The following is a 23,786-nucleotide window of genomic DNA, read 5'->3' on the forward strand; positions in this document are numbered from 1 at the left end:
GTCCTGAGTTCTATGAGAAAGGAGACTGAGCAATCTAGTTAGCAGTACCCCACCATGGCCTCTGCATCAGCTCCCGCCTCCTGATTTAGTTCTTATCCTGACTTCCTTCAATAATGAACAGTGATGTGAATGTGTAAGCTAAATAAACCCTTTGCCTGCACCCCCCCCCCCACTTGCTTTTAGTCACGGTGTTTCTTTGCAGCAACAGAAACCCTAACTAGGATAGTGGTCCTCTTTCTGTTAGCTACGCTAAACCAGTTGCTTCTCCGTCTGCCTTGAAGATTCCATAGCTCCTCCAGGCTCTCTGCTTGGTCATTGTCACGGCTCTCTGCGGCTTCTGCCATTGCAGTCACTCCACTGTCTCTGGGGCTCCTTTCACTGTGTTGACAGCTCAGCCCACACTATTGGGAGAGGACAGAAAGGTCATTCGTGAGAAGATGGAGCTAGCGATACAGGTGATATGGGTTGCTGGTACTGAGCTCTAGTCCTCAAGAATAGCATGGATTTAATCATGGCTCTATCTCCTTAGGTCCTAAACAGGGATTTAGTGGCGCGTAACACCTGCCCAGTGCCCCGCAGGGAGGTAAGTCTTCTTCTTCTGTCTCATTAGAAAGTTTCTGTAGGACACAGATAATTCTAGAAGAAGCAAAAACGTCCGTGAGTTGACTAGCATTGCTACTGGGCAAGGAATGTGTTGTAGTTTCCCCTACTAGTCTGCTTACTGTTGTAAGTGTTTGAACCTTTCCACAGTGGAAGGTAAATTAAAAGTAAGACTCCAATGTTTCCATTCTGGACTGTTAAAGTAGGTTTCCAAGGGGGCTTTTGTTCTGTCGTGTCCTGTTCTGGTTTGGTAGAATCAGATCCCACCATCTCGGGTCTGCTTGGGGATCTGGGCTGTGGCTGAGGGGTGGGTGGGGAAGGCAGCCGACTTCTGGGCACGTTGCTATTTTTGCTTCCTTTCAGAAAGGCGCCTCAGAGTTCTGCCTTCAGTCGCTAAGTTTCAGCGCGAGAGTTCCTTCTATATAGGCCTGTCTGCTTTTCCTCAGAAAACGTTGACAGAAAGATTGGGGCCTGTGTGTGTCACACACTTACGGGTAGGCAATCTCACTCTCTGCTTATGCCCAGCAGAAGCTCAGCCTGAACGGTGTGGCACCTTCCATTCTTCCTTCTGTCTTCCTCTCTTCCTCTTTCCTTTCATGTATGCATACTAAAAATATTTATCAAATCACTTAGGACAGTGTGATGGTTTCTAGTGATTGTCAATTTTGACAAGATCCAGAATTACCTTCCAGTCCGAGCTCCGGGGGTGTCTGTGAGGAAATGTCTGGACTGGGCTGAGGTGGGATGACTACCCGTGATAGGTTCACAGGCTGGCGTTTATAGCTAGATAAAAAGGAGAAAGTGGGTTGAACGCCAGCCTTCAACACTTTCCTTTCTGAGTGTGGACATGGTGTGACCAGCTACCTCACACTGCCGCTACACGTCTTCCAGCCAGGACGGACTGTGCCGAGCCAAAAGGAGCCCCTTATTCCTTAAGTTGCTTTCATTAGTACAGATGAAAAGTCGTTGTGATGTAACAGTATAGCCAGGCACTCTTCTAGGTGCTGGTGATAGACCAACGAGCAGAGAAACAGACCTAATCGTGTCTACGCCTTATTTCAAGTGTAAATCCAGAATCCTCGGTAAAACTCCGTGGTGCTTTGGGGCATTAGCATACGTTGTCTCAAATTTCACAGTTTACTTTGATAATCCAAAACAAAATATTCAAAACCAAAGTGAAACACCTCTGGTAAACCCAGACCTTCAGTTAGTGTGATTTCCATGTCTCTGTGTTTTAAAGCAAATGCCTAAATTTATTCTAAAAGCAGTTTTTTGACTAAGACTACAGATCTGAGCCAGGATGAAGAGCTGAGGTCTAGGGAGGAAGTTTATGCTTGAAGTCCCCATGGAGAGGCTCAGTGCCGCTTCCCTGGGGGTTGGTTTTGCATTTCCCACACATCTGACCCAAAATATGACCCATGGTGTTCCTCCCTCTTCAATATGGCACCTTTAGGAACTCAGCTGTCAAGTACAGCAGCTGAAGCTGTGCAGAAGGGACACCCTCCCTTCGCTCTTGTCTGTCTTCCGAACTCACTGATGCTCAAGTCCCTAGAGAGCCACCCTGGACTTTGGGACATCTAAGAGGACCAGGCTTGGGACACCCACTCCCAGGGTGGTAGGACAGGAAGGAAAGGTCCTTAGCTATTCTGGAAATGTGGCCACACCCTGGCAGTTCCCCTCAGGAAGAGGATGGTGTGTTCTGTTTGCTCCCTGCCCGCGTGTCTCCTTATAACTGCAGAGAGTGGCCAGGAAGAGCCTTCTCTGTGGAGGCTTTGTAGGACTGAAGAAGCCTGGCCCACTGTGGAGTTCAGGGAATGGAGTTTTTGGTTTTAAATAGGATTTTATTCTGGCATCTGTGCAGATTTCAGGCTCTGCGAGTGTCTGAGGACCAGTCTGTTTTAGAGTAGGCTGTTTTCAAGAAGAAAGAGGTCTCCGGGATGAGGCCTGCATGCCCTCCAGCCAGTTTCTTCTACAGTCTCCTTGTGGGAAAAGTAAAAATAATTTGTAAAAGCTCACAGAACGGAATGTGCAAGCCTGGAATGACAATAGCATGTGCATACATTGAAGGCTCGGGGCAGGGGGTCGCCCAGCTGTTCACTAAATGCTTCAGTTCTGGGCCTGCAAAAAACCCTTCACCCCTGCAGCGGGGAACTGGCAGGGGGAAGGTTGCTGATTTCCCTTCCCTGTCATCAACTATTTGTGGTACCAATGAAGCTGCTCACAAGGGGCCCACATGCTGATAAGCACTTGGTCATGAACTTCTCTGCTGGGCAGTCACATTGCAGATGAAGGAATGAAACTCTGGTTTTACTAGTTAGGGGATGGGGCTTTGGGTGACAGTGTTGTGACCTGGATCCAGCATGTGAGCTTTACAAGGTTCTGGTCATGTGACCGTCACAAATTATTGGCTTCTTGGTTCTCAGGCTCCTTGGCTGTAGAATAAAAACAGTATTTTGTAGGGCATTTTTGCAGGGATGTTGCAGACAGAGAGAGAGAGAGAGAGAGAGAGAGAGAGAGAGAGAGAGAGAGAGAGAGAGAGAGAGAGAGAGAGAAGGGAGAGAATAAACGTGGGTTCAAAGTGCGAAACTCTGCTAGGGTGCTGAGGAGCTTTGAGGTTTGGTGAGGAACACGCAGTGGGGTGCGCAGAGAAGCAGAGAGGGATTCCAAAGGTGTGCAGGTACCACAAGAGCCCAGCATAGTGGGGAGTCAGTGCCTGCAGCACCCAGCTTCTAGGTTCTTTATCTCCATATCTCCATCTCTTTATGAATAATCCCCACCCTGTCATGAGGCTACCAGCCATACCCCATGAGCTCTCTGTCCAGCCACGCCCCAATGAGCTCTCTGTCCAGCCACGCCCCAATGAGCTCTCTGTCCAGCCACGCCCCAATGAGCTCTCTGTCCAGCCACGCCCCAATGAGGTCTCTGTCCAGCCACGCCCCAATGAGGTCTCTGTCCAGCCACGCCCCAATGAGGTCTCTGTCCAGCCACGCCCCAATGAGCTCTCTGTCCAGCCACACCCCAATGAGCTCTCTGTCCAACCACGCCCCAATGAGCTCTCTGTCCAGCCACGCCCCAATGAGCTCTCTGTCCAGCCACACCCCAATGAGCTCTCTGTCCAACCACGCCCCAATGAGCTCTCTATCCAAGGTCTTATGTCTTTGTGATTCTCTCTTTGCTGAATATATTTTCCTCTCTCTCCCTCCTTCCTTCTCTTCATCCCATGCTGGAAATCAAACTCAGAACCTCATATATGGTAGATAAGGTGTCTACCATTGGGCTAGAATACCCAGCCCTGGAATTCTTTTAAAACTTTGCGTCTCTGATAACTTCAACAGGGACTCTCTATCCTTCAGGCTGGAGCTCCATCAGAATATGAGGTCACTGTGTTCCAGAGACCGTGAAGCAGTTTTGTGTAGCAGCTGCGGCTCTCTGCCTGAGTGGTGGCTCCCCTGATCACATCATGTTAATTCAAAACAAGGGCTGAAGTGTAGGCTGTATCTGGCCATTGGTCTGTCTATGTAATTCTATGCATTCATTTTCCACTCTGTGACAGCCGCGTCCTGGTAACAGTCAGGTAGCTATAAACAGGGACTAGGTGGCCCTGACTGCAATGATCTCTATTGTCTGGGCCTTTTATATGGAAGGACTTGAGCTCTGTGTTTCTCTTACTCTGTACCTAACATGGAGCAAAAAGTTCTTTTTACCAAATTTCAGATTAAAAAGTAAAAGTGCTGCCCATTTTCCCCATTCTGAAATGTGTAGACCTTAAGTGTGCTCGGCAAAGTATCATAGATCCACACCCGATTTTCAGATGCATCTATGACACCCACTTTTAAAACTGTCTTATTTACTATGTTAAGGTGAGGGGTTATTTAAATCATATCACTAGGTAATGTTCCTCTGACCCCAGAAGCAAATGCTGCAGTTGTCCACAAGGGATATGGACATTAAACTAGACGCTGAGTTAAGTCTGGTCCATGCCAAGAAGAGGTCCATGCTTAGAGAGAAAGGTGAGGAAAAGCCCAAATGAGAACATCTTTAAACATACATCAAGAGGAAGTCATGAAGCATGTGAGGTAACTCAAAATCTCTGGTGACATGAACTCCTGGGGTTCCGTGTGGAGGTGTCCGACCATTTCAAATTATAGGGTGTTAGTGTTGCGTTTACATCTTGGGATGTGTGTAGCCCACAGGCCTCAAACTGGACAAGCCTGTGAGCTTCTAAAATCTGCAGGAATCCAAGATTTGGAGAAAGAGAGTGAAGCCATGAGGGGCCAGGTCTGAGACAAGATGCACCGCTGGGCAAGCGGGTTGAGCACATGGTGTGTGAAGGGATGCCTTTTGGAATACATTCTCCATCAGTTTGGGCTAGGCTCCCCCATTGTGAACCAACCCAGGCAGTAGTGGCTGACATCCTGATTGCAGGAAGCGAGAGATTGCTGAGTGAGGCTGCTGGATTCAACATTTTAAAGCTGGTTTTGTGGCCGGAAGAGAAATTATAGAGAAGACTAAGATAATTCTGGATAGAGATAGAGGAAATCAGAGCAAGCAAGAACTGAACCATGGGTGTTGGAGAAGTGACAAAGGATGACAGAGAGAGAGAGAGAGAGAGAGAGAGAGAGAGAGAGAGAGAACACATTATAACATGGCATGGTGTAATACAACCCAAGAAGCAGCATTACCGAGGGGACAGACTTGAGGTGGCCTCTGTCCCAGTGCTCTCTGTGAGTGGGGCAGTTACTTTATTTCCCTTAGGTTTAGTTTTCAGTGAAATTGGGTCAGGTGGCATAGGGCAGACATGGTACAAAAATCTCGACACCACCAGGCCTACGAAAGTCAGTGCTCAATGAGTGTGGTAAGTCTACATTTAACTGTTATGGGCTCAAGTCTGCCCTATCACCTGTCTGTCTATTTATCATCTACCATCTATTATCTGTCAATCGTCTCTCCATCTACCTACCTAGAACCTATCAATTGTTTATCTACTTATCTCTTTATGATCTATCATCCATTTGCTTATAAATCATATATTAATCATATGGCATTCTTATCTTTGAATCTTTCTATCTTGTGTATCAATTTACCACCCATCACCATCTAGCTATAATCTATCCTGAAAAAATACCAGCCTTGGTTATTTTCTCTCAACAGGAATGAGATGCAGTTTTTCTGTAATTGGAAAATGTCTTTTGCTTTTACGATTCTGAATTGGCCCACATGGCCTGGTGTTGGGGACATTCTGATTGAATGAGTTGGATCTTGACTCATGGTAGGAACTGAATACAATGAACAGGAAACATGAAACACCTAGTAACTCACAAGTAAAAACCAATGAAACAGTGGACATGCTCAAAATAAAAAAAAAAACATTTAGACTTGGAAAGTTATAGTATGCAGAAAAAAGAGTCTGGCTGTTCAGCTCAGAGGGCACAGGATTCATTGCTCACAACGTCTCAGGAACTGGGTGGGGTAATCGTCACCACATGGGAGAAGCAAAGAATCCTCTCAGGGAAGCTGACTAACTGTTGAAGGCCAGATGTGTGGATCCGGACATGGCTCCTGCTCTGCCTCCTTTTGCTCGCTGGCCCACCTGCCTCTACCAGCTCTCACTGGAGCTCTTGCTGATGTCACCATTATGACAACATCCGGTTTGGGTGAGGTCGGGTGGCCAACAGAAGAAGCCCAGATTGGTCAGCCTTTCACTTGCTTCTGCTGTCGCCTCCAGAAGATGATCCTGGGCCAGCTGTTCCATTTCAGTGTGTCATTCATTGAATGGAGGCACACATGGGACCCTTGCAGGCCTGTGGTGAAGAAGTGCGCAGAGAGCCCAAGGACAGGCCTCTTCCTCTGCCCTCTGTGTCTCGCATCCGTGGCGTGTGATTTCGAGCAGGGCACGTGGTGGGAACAGTGTTTCTAGTTCAGCTGAAGCGAGAAGAGGATGCTGCGCACACACACTGCTCCGTAGGACTTTCCCGCTAACCTAAGTCCTCTGTCCACTCCACTGTAGTGGGAGCACCTCCTCTGGTCACCACCAGTGACTTCAGAAGCTCTCCTGGGCTCCAGAACCTCTTGTCTCTTCTGAACATGCTGTGATTGGCTTTCTTCTCCTTTCCAGGACGTGGGAATGTCTCAGTGACTCTTCAACATTGGTCGGATATTCCTCTTTAAACAGAGGAAAGCACCAGAGGTGGGGCCCCATCAGTGTGGGTGTAACCGTTGGAGACTTTTTGAGATCTGGGGACAATGAGTCAAAGATAAGACTCTAGAGAAATGACAATTAATATCGCTACATGGTTCTAATGAAATGGAACAGGAGTCGGTGTCCCCAGCCTAGGGGTTTCCTCAAGGACTCTCGTTTTGCTGAGCAGGCATGCTGTCCTGGAAAGGTTCTGCCCCTTAGACTATTCCCCTCAGTGAAGGGCACCCATAACACCCAGGCCTCACCCACTCAGGAACCTCTCTCTCTTCACGCTGAAATAGCTGATGCTCCTTCCCGTCCACAGACTCAGCCACCCTGTTGCTTTTCTCTTTAAAGAGGAACATATTTATCATTTGCAGTGGACACAGCTGCTGCAAGGATTGTGAGGTCAGACAATGCCTGACGCTTGCTGAACTCTTTTAGAACCTCGGAGAAACACTGATCTGGGGAAACATGGCATTTTCATCTTGAACTTAAGACTTTCTGATTCAGTGAGGAATCTGTTTTGCTAAGTCTGTATAGATGCTGGTCCCCCTCTCTCAGCACTACAGGGAGGCAGATAGAAGAAGGTTTTGTTTGTTTTCTTATGCCACACATCTGGGAATCACACGAGGGCCTAGTGGGAACAGCTGCAGGGAAGCCGAAACCTTGTGGGCAGGTCCCAGGCCGACAGCTGCCGGGTGCCTGTCTCTATAAGCAGTGACAACAACCATCCTGGTCTGTGTTCTGGAAAATGCTGGGCAGACAGAATAAATACTTAAGGGGGGGGGGCAGGGAGAACAACTGCTTTGAAAGAATAGACTGTCCTACACCCCCAACTGTGAGGGCCTTTGTGAGAAAGACTCCACTCTAGGGTGAGGGGGTGAAACAGCTGTTGCCATGGCTTAGATTTCAAACCAGAGTAAATTGTTGGCTCCAGGACAGAATTTTGCTTGTACGTGGACATTCAGCTGTTGGCTTCCATAAGGGATGGCAACCTTAGAGACTCTTTGTCTCCCTTTCTCTCTCTGTCTCATTCTCTCTCTTTCTCTTGTGTGTGTGTGTGTGTGTGTGTGTGTGTGTGTGTGAGAGAGAGAGAGAGAGAGAGAGAGAGAGAGAGAGAGAGAGAGAGAGAGAGAGAGAGAGAGAGTTATGCGTTGGTTGTTTTCCTTAGTTATTTCTCCACTACCTTATTATTACTTTGAGAAAGTGTCTCTCACTGAACCTTGCATTTTGTTAAAGAAAGGAGTAATGACCTAAATCAGAAACAGGTATTTGAGAGATTGACTCCCAGCCTGTTAGCTGCCAAGACTGGTCCCCCACTTGCAGGCTCAAGTGTTCCTCTTGGCTCCGTCTCTTCAGTAGCTGGGCTGACAGGTGTGGACAAGAGCACAGACAGCTGTTTCTTAGAATATCTGCGTCAGATGTGCAGGGGACTTGTGAGATCGCATTTGTAAAGAGGTATTGCCTCTGCTTTGAGAAACTGTATAAGGAAATGAACAACCGGGTACATGTAAGTACACATATGCACCGACACACGCATACACATATGCATACATGCACATACACACACCCGTACAGGAACATGAACACATATGCACATTCACACACGTCCACAAACATTTACACGTATGTACCATACACACTTCCATATAACCCCCACATGTGCACATACACAAACATGTTTGTATACACACAAGCACGTGTGAACACATAGATACATACATAAACACATGTAGGTACACAAACAGACACTTGTGCACACACATACACATATATGCACATATACACATGCACACATACATACAATACATACATATGCACACAAACACAACCATGTTCATGCATACCCGGAACCCCCCCCCACAAATACATGCACATACAGACTTTAAAACAGGACACAATTCTTTGAGGGCTTCATCTTGGTCTCTGAGCTGTCCAAGGCAACATTCAGTGTGACTAAAAAAGAAGACATTTAAGATACGGAGCTAAAATGAAGAACATCGAAATGCTGAAAGAACCCAAGGAAAAACATATAGTTATCCTCTTGGATAAGGGAAGTAGACAAAATTGCCGGGGGGGAAAGTGGGATCTTGGGGGTGGGGTGGGATGGGGGTTAGGGGAGATGGGGAGAGAAAAGGTAGAAGGGTAGGAGGGTGGACTTGGGGAAACAGGAGGATCGGGATAAAGGAAGGTTGGATAGGGGAGCACGGAACCACAATTCTTAGTTAAGGGACCCACTTTAGGGTGGGCAGGAGACTTGACCCTAGAGGGGCTCCCAGGTGCCCAAGCTGAGGTCCCCAGTTAGTTCCCTGGGCAGCTGAGGATAGGGAACCTGAAATGACCCTACCCTAGAGCAATACTGACGAATATATTGCATATCATCCTAGAACTTGCATCTGGCAATGGATGGAGATAGAGACAGAGACCCACACTGGAGCACTAGACTGAGCTCCCAAGGTCCCAATGAGGAGCAGAAGGAGTGAGAACATGAGCAAAGATGTCGGGACCACGAGGAGTGCACCCACCCACTGAGACAGTGGAGATGACCTACTGGGAGCTCACCAAGGCCAGCTGGACTGTTACCAGAAAAAGCATGGGATAAAACTGGACTCTCGGAACATGGCGAACAATGAGGGCTGATGAGACGCCAAGGACAATGGCACGCGGTTTTGATCCTACGCAATGTGCTGGCTTGGTGGGAGCCTAGCCAGTCTGGATGTTCACCTTCCTAGATATGGATGGAGGGGGGAGGACCTAGGACGTACCACAGGGCAGGGAACCCTGACAGCTCTTTGGACTGGAAAGGGAGGGGGAGAGGAGTGGGGGGAAGGGGAGAGGGGTGGGAGGAGGGGGAGAAGAGTGGGAGGAGGGGGAGAAGAATGGGAGGAGGGGGAGGGAAATGGGAGGCTGGTGGGAGGAGGTGGAAATTTGTTTTTTTTTCTTTTCTTTATCCTCCTTTTATCAATAAAAAAAAAATAACATTGTAAATCAAAAAAAAAAAAAAAAAAAAAAAAAAAAAAAAAAAAAAAAAAAAAAAAAAAAGGGTAAATTGAGTCAAACAAAAAGTGGTCCAGAGGCCATGGTTTTATGCCATAAATTGGGGCAACATCATTAAACAAGGTGAAGATGAGCACTTCAGCCACGAAGCATGTGAAGATGTCATGAGTGTCTGCACACAGGAACCCGGCGCTCAGAGGAGCGAAGGCAGGGAGGATACATGCAAACACAGTACAGAGAGTTGGCAGGGTGGGCGGGAGGGGCCGCAAACAACTGGGTGAGGAATTCCATCTCTTCAGGCAGCTCAGATCCATCAGACAGAATTAGCACATTTCATAGAGAATATCTGATTAAGAACGATTGATACTGTACCTCAAGTAGACAACATCTATCTTTCCGTTATCATCTATCTATTCTTTATCTCCCTGTTAGCTATCTCTATGTCTCTGTCTATTTTCCTATCTTCACGTGTCGCTAAAATATCCACAAAAATCAGCAAAGAAAACCCCACTAATTTAGAAAAGCACCAGTCAGTTTTCATTCTAATGAACTAAAGTAAGAGTTAAAAACAAACAACACCTCTTGTAAATGAAGGCTGAAACAGTGAGAAAATATCACGTTAGTAACAAAGTGATCTCTGAGCTACTAATGAGCAAACAGGAGAATAGACAGAGTGTCCCTTGAGAATGAGGACAATAGTGGGAATTCCGGACTTGGTAAGGTGTCACGGCTGTGGGTACGCTTGCTGAGCGTGGAGGCGGGAGGGAATGTGACTCAGGAGGCAGAAGGATGACAGAATAAGGAAGGGGGAGATGAAGGAGAAGATCGTGGGGGAGTGAGAACACAGGTGAACTGCTAGGAATACCTAAGTCAGTGGGCAGCACAGATGTGTACGGCAATGATATCTACACACGTGGAGCCAGATTCAACTACTCCGTGCTCTGTGTAAGTATTTGATGTGACAGGACACGGAGTCACCAAAACTGGCCACCAAATCATGAGATCAGATCTGCGGTGAGATACAGAAATCTGTCAAGAGCTACCTTTTGGGAAAAGCCCCAGGCCTGACAAGGAAACTCTACAAACACTTAAAGGGCACACACTTCCAACTTTATTGACCTGTCCAGAGGGCAGAAAAGGGACAGTTCCTAAAATTCATGAACTCAGTATCATTTTGTCAACTTTGACCAGACAGTGCACAGGTGGAAAACACAGTTCGAACAATTTTATATACATATTAGCAAAAAAACCCAGCAGGTCAAAACCAAAAAACAAACAAAAAAGCCACAAAAACAAAACAAAACTAAAACCTGAAATAAGTTATATGGAGCTAAGTTTAGAAATCCAAGCATAGTTTAACATTAGGAGGACCAGCTGGGAAAGGAGGTGTGTGCTTTTAATTCCAGCACCCGAGAGGCGGAGACGAGCAGACCTCTGAGTTCAAGACCAGCTTTGCCTTCATAGGAAGTTCCAGGCCAGCCAGGGTTACATGGAAAGAATTTGTCTCAAAACAAAACCAAAAAACCTACCATCTAACCAACCAACCAAAAAAGAAACCTCAACTCCCCCACAAGAACATTAGAAAGACCTAGGTGGTTTGTAATTCCAAGAAATCACAAAAAGAATGGCCTTTGCTTATGTCCAGTGTTCCTTATTAATCAGAGGAAGGCTCAAGGGTTAACACAAATTCCATTTGAGGCTACTGTCCCCAAGGGCAGCAAGTGACTGCTGGGTATGTTTCATATACAATGAAAGTACATGTCATCTTATTGCTTCTGCGACTTTGTAGTATTTCAGAGGTGCTGAGCAAAACTGAGAAGTGGAGAGAGATGGAGATGGAGAGAGAGAGGAAGAGGAAGAGGAAGGGGAGGGAGGATGGGGTGGAGATACTTCTTTAGAACCAATGCAGTTGGTTAGAGAGTCATAGAAAAACTGGGGATGAGTTGTTGGGTACAAAATTCATGGGCACAGATAAAAATGACATTCCTAAACAAAACCACCAGCAACATGGGGAGGCAGAGGAAGCCTCATTTGGGATGGCAGCTGAGAGCACTGAGCACACAGTTCTCACAAGAGCTGGTCATGTGTGGCATCAAGAACCAAGTTCAGCTAAAAGGTTAAAGTAAGTTTTGTACACATGAAAACCTGTATTATCATTTCTGTTCTTTAATCAATTTACAAATTTCATGAGACTTTTGTAAAGATTCCAAAATAAGCAAAAGATGATTTTGACATTTTTATGTTGCTCCGTGCATGTGTGGGTTTGATCCCCAGAACGACCACATATATACTATATAAATTATACATAAGTGTGTAATCTATATGTACATGTAGCATGGGAGCTCTGTGCAAAGAACTTGATTCTTAGTACATAAAGAGTTCCTGTACATTGATAAATGTTATCGTAATCGTTAATGTTTCGTTAATTGTTAATTTGACAGGATCCTGAGATACGATCTCAGTGAACACGCAGTCAGATGCTCCGAAGGAAAGACACTTGACCTTACACCTAAGAAGAAATATTCATATTAAATTTAAGATGGCATAATATTTCTACTGAAATTTGGAGATAACCAAAACCACATCTCATGAGATGTTTATGGTGATGGAGAGAGAGGTACTAACTGCTTTGGGGGGTGGTTATGAAGAATTTGTGGGGTAGATTCTCTGAAGAAAGACGATGCGCACTCTCCCGTGAACAACACTCTGGCTTCTAGCCACCCATTTCCCACACATTCTGACAATTCGGCAGATCAAGCCATGAGCTTACTATAGCGCTTTTTGTGGCAGTGGAGTGTCGTCAGACTACAAGTCCATGGTGGGAAAGCAGGGAAGTGGTTCTGTAAAGTCTGATGTGTTAGGGAAGGGCAGAAAAGCATCTGCTAAGTCAGAGGAGACAAGGATAGGAGACACTCGGTGAGAAATATTGTGTGAAAATGGCAGCAACGCAGAATGTTTACCTCATAGCCATCTGTGGGAGGAAATAGTTATTAAGATGGAGCAACCAGAAGTGATTCATAAAAAGCTGAAAGCCACCAGGAGTTCAGAAGTACAAGGACTGAGGAAGATTCTTCCTTCCCCTCACCTTCCTTTCTTCCCTCTCTTTCTCCTTCCCTGCCCAGCTTCTTAGCCTTTTTCTTTCTGAGGCTCTTGTGTGTAGTTGAGGATGACATTGACCTTGGGACTCTCTCCCTTCCACCTCCCAAATGCTAGGATTACAGGCACACGCCTTCATGCCTTGCTTATGTGGTACTGGGGGTCAACAGGGCTTCCTGCATAGTAGCCAAACACCCTACCAACGGAGCCCCGCCCCCAAATCAGAGGTTGAGTTTTCCCCCTCCTCTGCTTTGGAACTTGTAGATGTTTCAAGCATGGCCGTATTTTATTTGTTTTCGTGTCATGGATTTGTACCTCGTGATGGGATCAATGCATTCCCTTGGGATCTCTGTTCCCTCCTGGCTTCCTGTCTGGTGATCTCACATATGCCCTTGCTATTTAGAAGCCTGCCCTTCACAATAAGGCCATGCAACCAAATGGCCCTCACCAGCTTCCAAAATTGTTGGTTTAACAAACCTCTTTTCTTCCTAAGTGTCCAGCCTGACATCCTTAATTATAGTAATGGATATTTAGCTAATACAGCCTCTGAGTACTATTACAGAATGAATTTCTGAGGATAGTTACATGATAGCATCTTGAGACGATCGTTCTCAGTGTTAAAAAGGCCTAGGCCATATTTTCAAAGTCTGGTACACCTACACCCAATAAATATCTTTATGCTCTACTGCCCAAAGACAGAGTTTGGGTGATTTCTGAGAAATATACCACTGAATATATTATTTCTGTTTTGAAATCCCTCCCATTCTTCCTGGATACAGGCCACCGAGTCATGACATTTGACTGCTCTCTTTCCCGTCCGAAAGACGGGACATTTGTTACATTTATTTTTGTCTTACCGTCCCTCACCCCGTGGGCATCGAATAGGTGTGTGCTAACCTGGGGCCCTGAGGGACTTCGAGAAAATATTGCCCTGGCCACCAATCAGAATGTTCCAGCTTCTGTAGAGGAAGCCCACTCTCGGTGGCCATGGCCTTGTATTGTGACTGTCCATGCTCCTGGGTCCCCGCTTCTTCTCCCAGCTTGCATGGTGTAGGAAGGCCATTGCTGTCAGCCTGGAAACTATAGTAGAACATGAGGTCAGTTTCTTCTGTCGAGTCCACACGGGTCCATTCACTCACAGTGACTCCCTTATGAGCTCACCAGTCCAGTCCAGGACCCCAGTGTGGGTGTCCCTCCTGCCCTTACCTCCCACCCCCACACAGGCTGTCATGGTTATTTTAGAACCCCCTGACCACCTTAACACCCTCTTCACTTTCTTGCCTGCTTCATGCGATATGGCAACACAAAACCCCACCCTCCCAAGGAGTTTTTGTCCCTTTGGGTGTTCTTCGTTTTGCTTGTTTCTCAACAATTCCACAGAGAACAACCTTGTTGCCTCATCCTTAGATACCTCCCCATCTCCGCTTCCCTGATGATCTGTTCTCGCAAGCATCTGGGCTCGTCATTTTAAAAGGCAGTCCACCATCTCTCTGTCTAGCTTCAAGCCCTCCAAGCGCTTGCTTAGGATAAATGTCAAACTCATTAGTGTGACCTGTAGCATCCTGCACAAACTGCCGGTCCTGCAGCCAGCGTCAGCGTCTGTCTCCAATGCTTCAGCTGCAGCCGTTCCTTCGCCGCTCTGGGGCCTCACAGCACACTTTTTACCCAGTCTCCGCCAGGAAACTTTGCTGCATCCCCAGGTACCTTAGTCTCTGTGGCATCTTCTGCTGCCATCTCTGCACTGATCTCTCCCCGCCGGTAATTCTGTTAAACGAAAGAAGTAAAAGAGGAGAGGGTTGATGTGTGGTTAGCTCGTTTGCATCCCTAGTCATCCCACTCCATCTGGGTGCACAGCAGATGCTCAGCCAGTTGGTATTGTGTCAACAAGGAAGTAAAAGAACACACTAGTCCCTAACAACACAGGGATTCTCAGGGCTAGCAGTGGCGGAAATGGCAGTGAAGGTCAAACAGGAGGCACCAGAAGGATCAAGTAGGGTTTTTCTCCTTTCTCACCAATGATCCTGCCCATGGCTTCCTTGACGTACTCACATAAGCTTGTTTTGTAGTTGTTTTTGAGACAGGATCTCCCTGTGTAGGCAAGACTGCCCTTGAACTCACTTTGTGATCCCATGTTGGCCTCAAATGCCCAGGAATCCTCCTGTCTCAGTTCCCCAGTGCTAGCTTTACAGACATGAGCCAACACATTCGGGTGAAGTGGATTCATGTTTTCTCCTAAATTTTACACGGTACACATGACACCATGTTATATCTCATTCTCATTGATGACCACATTAACGTCTTGCCTGCTGTATTAGCACATGATAAGTCTCAAGAACTTTCTCACTAGACAGTCCCCTCAGGCGACTTGATGGCTTTCTTGAAGTCAGTTTCCCCTGTATTCTTTGCCCACAGCCCCATTAGATCTCACAGAGCAGAAAGTCTTCTACTCCATATTTTAACAAGCCTTGTCTTCACGTGGTGTGTTTTTGAAGACAGAGAAGAGATTATATCCCCACTTTCCATGTGCTGTATTAAATAAGCCCACTTCCTAATGTTTTCTCAAGGCTCTTAGGTTTCATTATCTCAACCATCATAGCTGCTCATCTCTAGGACTCCTCAGACCCAGCACAGTCTCAGAAAGCTGAAAGCAGAGCTGCACCCTCATCCACGCTGGCCTGTCCTTTAACACAGTCACAGAATAAATAATTCGTATTATTCAGCTGTCACTGTACTGTGGGGTATCCCGTTGTACAAGTACCCCTACAGTATTTGAGATTTAAACTTACAAACACAGCTTAACCAAAGAACAGTTATCCACAGTGTTCTTTGTTTTCTTAAAGGGCTCCTGAGTATATTTATAATTAGATATAGTTATCTATATATCTATCTACCTATACAAATATCTATATAATATACTTATTGATAAAGAGCAAGATTCTTGAGAGATGTAAGATTAGCATGAGTGAGAACAATGTGCTGTGCCCCTGACTTTTGGGATGCAAAGCAGCCACGTAAAATGAGGTGCGTTTCCACTGGCTAGAGGCTTGTGTCCAAGCTTTGGCTGCCCAGAAGCATGTGCCCAAGCCATTCTCACCAACACCCCCTGCCTTGGGGTTCTTGTCTCTTTAAACCTCATTTGTAGACCTTGGTTACTCTTACTTTGCACCAACCATGGGATAATGTTTAGACCCAAGGAGGGGCTTGGCTGATCTTTATGTTGTTGCTCATTAAACACAAAAATAATTACTTCTCCAGATTTCCATTAGCATTGGGGAAGGTTAATAGGCTTTTTGGGTATCTTTTATAGCAATTTAATGAACTGAACAGTAAAGTCTGCTGTATTCGGTAGAGCTGTATTGGCTAATAATATGCATTCTGTTTGTTCATTATGCAAATGATTATTTATTATAATCCCTCATCTCTTCTCACCTCTCTTTCAACGCCAGGTGTCTAGATAACAAGAGGCATTCCTCCCAGCAGAGGATTACCACTGCTTAGATGAACGAGCAAGCAGTGCTATATTATAGAACACACGACCTGGTAGTCCTCAAGGCTCACAGAGGCACAACTTGTAGACCAAGGAGAGTCTGGGTTATGAAGAGACCTAGTCATAAGAAAACAAACAAAAAAAGAACTTAAAAAGCTATTTAAAGTCAAAAAAAAATTTCGATTAACTCACCTTTAGGAAACCCACAAGAAGTGCGAGAGGAACATGCCTCGGAGGGTAACACACGATAGTGTGAGAAAGTCTGGTCTTACATGAAGGGATGAGGAACACACAAGACAGCACGGTTGAACAGACAAGAGTTTTAATAAAATCTTAAATGATAGTGTAATGGAATTTGCAACATGAAAAATACAAGCGCACACTTCCAAACTGGTGTAAAGTCAGGACGGGAACACTAGAGAGGTATAGTATTTGTGATTTTTCTAAACACTATCTGTAAGGTAGTGTATTACTTGAATGTAGATGGTAAAAAAAAAAACCCAATAAGATAGCAGCATAAACCCTAAGAAACCCTGGGAATAAAATAACAAATACTTTTAGTTTAATGAACAACAAAAGAGATAAAATAGTCCTAAAAAAAAGACTCAACCCCAAAAGAAAACAAAAACTAAGCAAAACCTAGGGGAAAGAGAAAATTGTAGCAATAGGAAATAAGTGGAAAATGACCATCAGAAGCCCAGTGCTCTGTCCGACTCTGTCATTAAACATTAACAGGTCATCGCCCCCATTAGAGGCAGAGGTGCTTACCTTGCGTATATGGCCCTGGACTTGATCCCAGAGCTGCAGAATCAGGAATTTCAGTCTAGCCCAACTGAAACCAAACCCAAACAACCTCCCAAGCTGAACAAGGGATTTTAACAAAGAGGATAGCTAGTCAAAAGGACTTAAAAGTGATAAATGTTTATGCCTTCAAACCCAAGCCTCAAAACACATTATTGGAAAAAGAAAATAACCACAAGAAATAAAATATTATAAATCCACAGTTACAGTAAAAAAAAGTCTCAAAAGTTATTTCTCAAAGTCAACTGAACAATTAGACAGAAAAAAATCAACAAATGTGTAGCAGATATGAAAATCACTGTCAATCAACATGTTCTGATTGGCAGGGAGCATGCCATCCAGAGATGTCACAATGCTCCGCCTTATGGCTCATTATGCTGCTGACATCAGCACTGCAGGGAACTAAAATGCACATCTGTTGGAAGGCTAAGGTTATAAAGAGGAGTCACAGAACAAGGACATGGCTCCGCTGGTCCTGGTGCCTGCTGTGCAAGTCTGATGACCCGAATTTGGATTCTCAGAACTCATGGAAAGGGCAAACAAAGGGCAACATGTCTCTAATCTCAACACTCGGATAGTGTAATACAAGATAGAGACAGGAGAATCTCGTTGAAGCTCACAGGTCCGCTAGCCTGGAGTACATGACACAGTAACAATGACAAGAGAACTTGTCTCAGAAGTGGTAGAAGGCATGGTGGGTGCCTGAGGTTGTCCTCTGATCTCTGTACACTCCTGACAGTACAGGTGCTCCCACACGTGTGAGCAGCTGGACACACACATGCACACACACACGTGCGCACACATGCAAATACATTCTTAAGAAGAGTAATCACACTCAGCCTTGGGGACAATATGGAGAAAGTGGGAATGGTACACATGCTGGTGGGAATGCAAAAATGACACAATTTTAGGAAACACATCAACTTCTTAAGAAGACAAATGTTGAACTACCATGCAGCCGCTTTTAAAGTATTTACCACATGGAACATGTGCTCACAGAATAGTAGGTGCTAACAAAGACCTGTGCACTATTATTTGGTACCAGCCTTTTTATTATTAACCCAGGGATGTGAAACCACTTGAGCATCTTTCCATGTATGAATGGTTATGTCCACATTAGAGAACACACTCAGTTGCACAGCAGTGAACTGTTGTTATGCGCTGAAGAGCATTTTGCTTCATATATGTGTGAAGCACTGGGGACAATACTTGACATTCCTCTGCTGTAACATCCTGGACTCGATGGTACAACACTTCAACAGTTGGCCTGGGAAGACAGATGTGGGGTACAGTGAGCAAGGGGGTGACAAGGATGGTTGGCAGAAGTTTCCTGCCTGGTCCCATAGCTGTTCAGTCCCAAACAAACACACAGAGGTCTACATTAATTATAAACTGATTGGCCTATTAGCTCAGACTTCTTATTAACTAGTTCTTACATCTTACAGTAACCCATAATTCTTGTCTGTGTTAGCCATGTGGTTTGGTACCTTTTAGCAGCAAGACATTCTCATCTTGCTTCCTCTGTGTCTGGGTGATGACGACAGACTGACTCCTCTTCCAAGAATTCTCCTGTTCTGGTTGCTCCACCTCTACTTCCTGCCTCGTTGCCCTGCCTATACTTTCTGCCTGGCTACTGGCCAATCAGCGTTTTATTAAAATACAAGTGACAAATCTTTACAAAGTGCAAGGCCATTGTCCTATAGCAAAGGATCACCCAGAAATCTTTTGGTTTGAACAGGCTAGGTAGATGGTAAAATGGAGTTTTGTGACTGCTTACAGATATTCCAGAATGTCATAGTGAGAGGAAGATGATTAAATTTTATAAAGAACTGATTACATAAACCAATGTTTTTTGAAGACTGTACATGTATGTGCCATGATTATTGTTCTCTGAGAGAAGGCTTCGAATGGAATCACACCAGGTAGTGAATGGTAGCATCTTGGAGTATACATATTCACATATATACATGCATACATACACACACATATACATACAAATGTAGAAGAGTGTGGGGGGTAAGCAAATAAATTGAACCCCTTCTTACAAGAAGGAGCCTTTACAACCAGACATTGACTGTGTCGTGAGCTCATTGTGCCAAGACCTTATGCTGTTAAGGGAAAGAAAGTCAAGTTCCTTGAATTTTCTAGAATAAAAAAATGGCATCTTTTATTACCCTCTTGGTTACTTCTTTTGTGTGTATACATGTTTGTGTATGCATGTGTGTGTGGGGGCTACACATGGGTGTTCATGTGTGTGTGAAGGTAGGAGTTTATGTTAGGTGCCTTCCTTGGCTGCTCTCCTTCCTTCCTTCCTTCCTTCCTTCCTTCCTTCCTTCCTTCCTTCCTTCCTTCCTTCTTTTCTTCCTTCCTTCCTTCTTCCCTTCCTTTCTTTCTTCCTTTTCTCCTTCCTTCCTTTCTTCCTTTTCTCTTTCCCTCCTTTCTTCCTTCTTTCCTTCCTTCCTCTGGGCCTGGAGCTCACTGATTAGCTCCAGTGATCCTCCTGTCTCTGTCTCCCCAGTAGTAGGATTATAGACTCACAGCCAGTGTTCAACATTTTATGTGGGCCGTGCTGGTGTGGCAAACCCTTTACAGATGGTCATCATCTGGGCTGCTCTGCTCTTTGCTGCTTCTTTAACTTTCTAGGCCTAATATTAATTCTAATAATCCCCGTGTCATAAGAATAACAGGAATCCTTTGCCCCTAAAAAGTAGCCATAACTTCTACTTACCATTTGTTTTCCAAAGTCTCATTAAAACCTTAATCGCTTGACCAACAGTTCGTGGATCTTAAAACTCATAAATCTTATACAACATTTCTTTTTTTAGAAGACTGGGCTTCTGCATGTGTTTTTGCCCCTACAAAAGCAGTCCAATTTCATACAAATTGAAAAGACCTTCGCACCGCCTTTGTCTCAAGTGAAAAATGAGCCCCATTTGATGGCTGACCTTCCGAACAACGGCAGCTTCCACAGAAATATACCGGCTCTGTCGGCCCACAGCTGTTGCCTTCTAAGAATCATTACTTGTGTGCTCAAGGGAAAACTCGTAGAAGTGGTGCGACCGACTTGATGGAACTCTCGAAAACACAATAAAACAGAATGGATGTATATAAACCGAGAGTGAGGCCTTTGATTAGAAGCAAAGATGAGTATTTTTGTCCCGAACACAGGCTGAGTGGTGTCAGCATTTGAGAAAATTGGCTGTTAACATTCTCGATTACAGGGGGGACTTAAAATGAATGTTGCTTTTCATGGCCCTGTCTCCAAATGGATACTAGTGAAAATTTCAAAACTAGTGAAGTTTACAAAAAAGAAAAAATAATGAAGTGTAGCGGAGACTACGCTGGGATGTTGGAGCAGGTGATGTAGATTCCTTTGTCTGCTTGTGGTCTATTATTTTAGTAGCTTTTATCATTATTAATCCAATCAAGCCGACATTCAAAAGTAGCCATTTTGTGATCTTCTGTGGAATGTCTTGAGACAGGACAAGAATGTGATTTCCTGACCCTTGTGCCCTTGACTGTGACCTAACACAGACCCCTATCTCTCACCCTCGGTCTTTGCCAAGGCCTTTTCTGCTGCCCAGCTACCAGGACAGGTGTTGTACTTATTTCTGTTAAAGGCAGGTCATTTAGAGTCTGCTGAAAGAGGAAGGCAAATTCATTTATTGTCCTTCAATTTCTTGCTGTTAGATGCACCAATTATATTGGTCAGCTCCAGAAGCTTGAGCCAATGCTTTCTGCTTTTGTTACTTGGAGAGATTTGACTAAGGCCCTGGTATCTGAAATGGACCTCAGGCCTCTTGGGTTCCATCTTTGGAGAATCTATCTGTTTTTGAGTTCACTTTTCTCTCTCTTCCTCCCCTCTTCCCTCTCTCTCCCTGGTGGACTGTTCAGGTGCCGTGTGAGGATGTTTTATTATTCAACTTCAAAGAGGATGAATATGATGCAGAGAATCCAAATATTAAATTGCAGGTTCTCTGGCAAGCAGCCCATGTAGATAAGCATAGGAGAAAATGTAATTAAAACCAATTAACATGAAATTGGAGTTTCTGGTCATTAATTGTGCACGGTCTGCTTTAAGCTGCTGAAGCATCTTGGGTTTTGCAGAAAAGATTAGATCTGTGGGCGAAGGACGAAGGATGCCTTTGTCTCTGCAGGTGACTTTGCTGGGAAATTCTGCGCAAGTTGTATTTCAAATTAGGAGTTAGATGGCAGTGACGGAGGTCTTGAGAGAGCCATTTAGAACTTTTGCCCTTCAAGATCATAGGACCAGGTCTTTTCAGGCGCCCAGCGTTTTCTTTTCCTGAAAACAAAGTTTTCCGTTTTCTTTTGTGTATCAATGGCCATTGTAATGGGTTCTTAAGAAATGATAGAGAAACTTTTTTCAAAGAGCTCTTTCTTCCCTTTGGGAAGGGTGGCAAACTGGGCGGAGCACCTGCTGTGATTGGCTGGTTCAGAAGCAGCTTTGTTCTGATTGGTTAGTTACAAAGTCCTCACTATAGAAGTGGCTCTTGGGAGCTAGAGGGTCCATCTTAGCTGTGCCCATTCATTGCCGCTCTCCTAACCGTGACCATAGAGGCGGGTCTCGGCATCTTGCCTGGGTTCTGCATCTAAGGGATTTTAGAAAGCAGCTTCTAGAAATGTCCTGAGAGGAACTGAACACTGGTCATAGCTCCCTCTCCTCGTGAGATAGTCCTGTGGGCAAGATTGTCCACTAGCCCCTACGCTGTATGAGAACAAAGATACAAGAGGTGACCATTAACTGCCTTTGAGCCAAGTTCTCCATGCGAGTTTACCAAGGCTTGTTTCAGATTCTCAAGAAGGAGCAGCATGGATCTCCAGCCTAGAGGCTGCACCACCCGGAAGGCCTGCTGGAGGTGCAAGCCTCCCCAGCTTCCTCTGGTTCAGGTTGGAGACAGGGTCGAGGGATATGGAGAGAAGTGGTAGGGGCCTGAGAGCCACTCATTAGTCCTGAGCTTTTTGGGGGGTTTTGAGATGGGTAGTGGGTTTGAATAGAAAGATACATTTGCTGTTCTTAAAAGAAAGACTCACATGCACATCCCAAGTCCTGTGGCTGTGGACTGTTATTATTGTTGTTATTACCAACTTAAGAGTTAAAGTCTACAGCATATTTATCCATGAAAAGCTTTGTTTTGTCTTTGATGTATGCCTTTTCTTTCTTTCTTTTTTCTTTTCTTTTTCCTTTCTGTGGTACCAGAATTGAATCTAGGGCCTCATGAATTTTGGACAAGCATTCTGCCTGTAAGGTATATTCCTAGCCCTCTTTTTGCTTTTTATTTCGAGGCATGGTCTTACTAAATTGATCAGACTGGCCTTGAACCTAAAAACTTCTTGTCTCAGCCTTTCTAGTACCTGGGATTGAAGACCCATGCCACCAAGCCTGGCTGTAATATATTTCCGATGGATATGTCCTGCTACATTTTATACTACAAGGTCTAAAATTCCTAAGTGTAAAAGGCCTCACCATGCTTTTATTAATAGACCCACTTATGTGACATCACAGTTAATATTTAACCAGTAAAGGCCAGAAGAAAATAGACCGTCTAAAGATGTCTCTGGAAGTGGGGGGACTGCTGGAGGTCTTTATTTTGATGTTTTTTTTCTGGGTTTTGCTAATGTCATCTATCAGCATGTGTTACATTTATAATCAGGAGACACTTCACTGTTCCCGTCTGCGATCCCAGGCCTCTTCACTTTTAAGCTCAATTGAAAAGAGTGGTCAATTTAGAGATTAAAATGGATCCCAGCCATAAGGGACCCGTTAAGTCTTTTAAATAAATTATCCGCAGGCTCCAAGCCAGGAACGGAGGCAGTGGGAGTCCTAAAAGCAGTCCAGCAGCATTTAGACGCTGAGTTCACCCCGCCTTCCGAGGTCGGCCGCTTCTCCTTCACTTGACACAGCCGTGCCTTCTGCTCAAGGGCAGGGAGGGCTGCCGAGCAGGGAGAGCTGGGAGGAGAACAACAGCCCTTTCCCAGCAGCGCTTCACGACCTTCAAATGACCTTCAAGGGTCCGTTTGAGGTGACTCTGCTCCCAGCATCAAGCCAATCAAGCCACCTCCCCTCGTTTCTTGCTGCCTTTACATTTATGCCGAGGGCAGAAGTCAGTTGGTTTCCTTGGAATTCTGCTAAGGTTTTCAGTTTTTCAGATGTGATTTCTAGTCATTGAATCTTCTCAAAGGCCAGCATTCCCACATCAAGTGTCCCTTGCATAGCTGTCATTTAAAAGACCGTTTCCTACCACTGGCGGCTAAGATTTTGAGACAGGGACAGATACGTCATGAAGAAGGAAAGCACGCAGAGTGAAACCAGTGTAGACACAGGGAAACACGGCACTGAGGACTGGTGACGATTTTGAAAACTGCTGTGTACATGTGTGCAGGTTATATGGGGGTCACGGTGCTCATAGCTCAGGGAGCACATACAGAGGCCAGGGGACATCCTCAAGGGCTGATCCACAGACCCAGGGCTTCCCTGCCTCTGTCCTTCCATCTGCCAGAGCATCCCTGGGATGTAGGGGCCCTGGGATCCAAGCTTGAGTCCTCTCGCTTATCTTTTCAGCCTCCTGTGGTGCTTTTTAGAGACCTGTTCAGTTTTGTATCTGG

At 45.2% G+C, this 23,786-nt stretch overlaps 1 long non-coding RNA gene across 1 annotated transcript; it reads left to right on the forward strand.

The window, feature by feature from the left end:
* Window positions 1–304: 304 nt before the first annotated feature.
* Window positions 305–20,273, forward strand: LOC142842608 (uncharacterized). The gene is made up of 3 exons (XR_012909409.1): window positions 305–455; window positions 530–583; window positions 19,988–20,273. It is a non-coding gene; the product is annotated as an uncharacterized LOC142842608 (long non-coding RNA).
* Window positions 20,274–23,786: the final 3,513 nt, after the last annotated feature.

This window comes from Microtus pennsylvanicus, chromosome 1 (genome assembly GCF_037038515.1).
Source record: "Microtus pennsylvanicus isolate mMicPen1 chromosome 1, mMicPen1.hap1, whole genome shotgun sequence".
NCBI classification, from domain to species: domain Eukaryota; kingdom Metazoa; phylum Chordata; class Mammalia; order Rodentia; family Cricetidae; genus Microtus; species Microtus pennsylvanicus.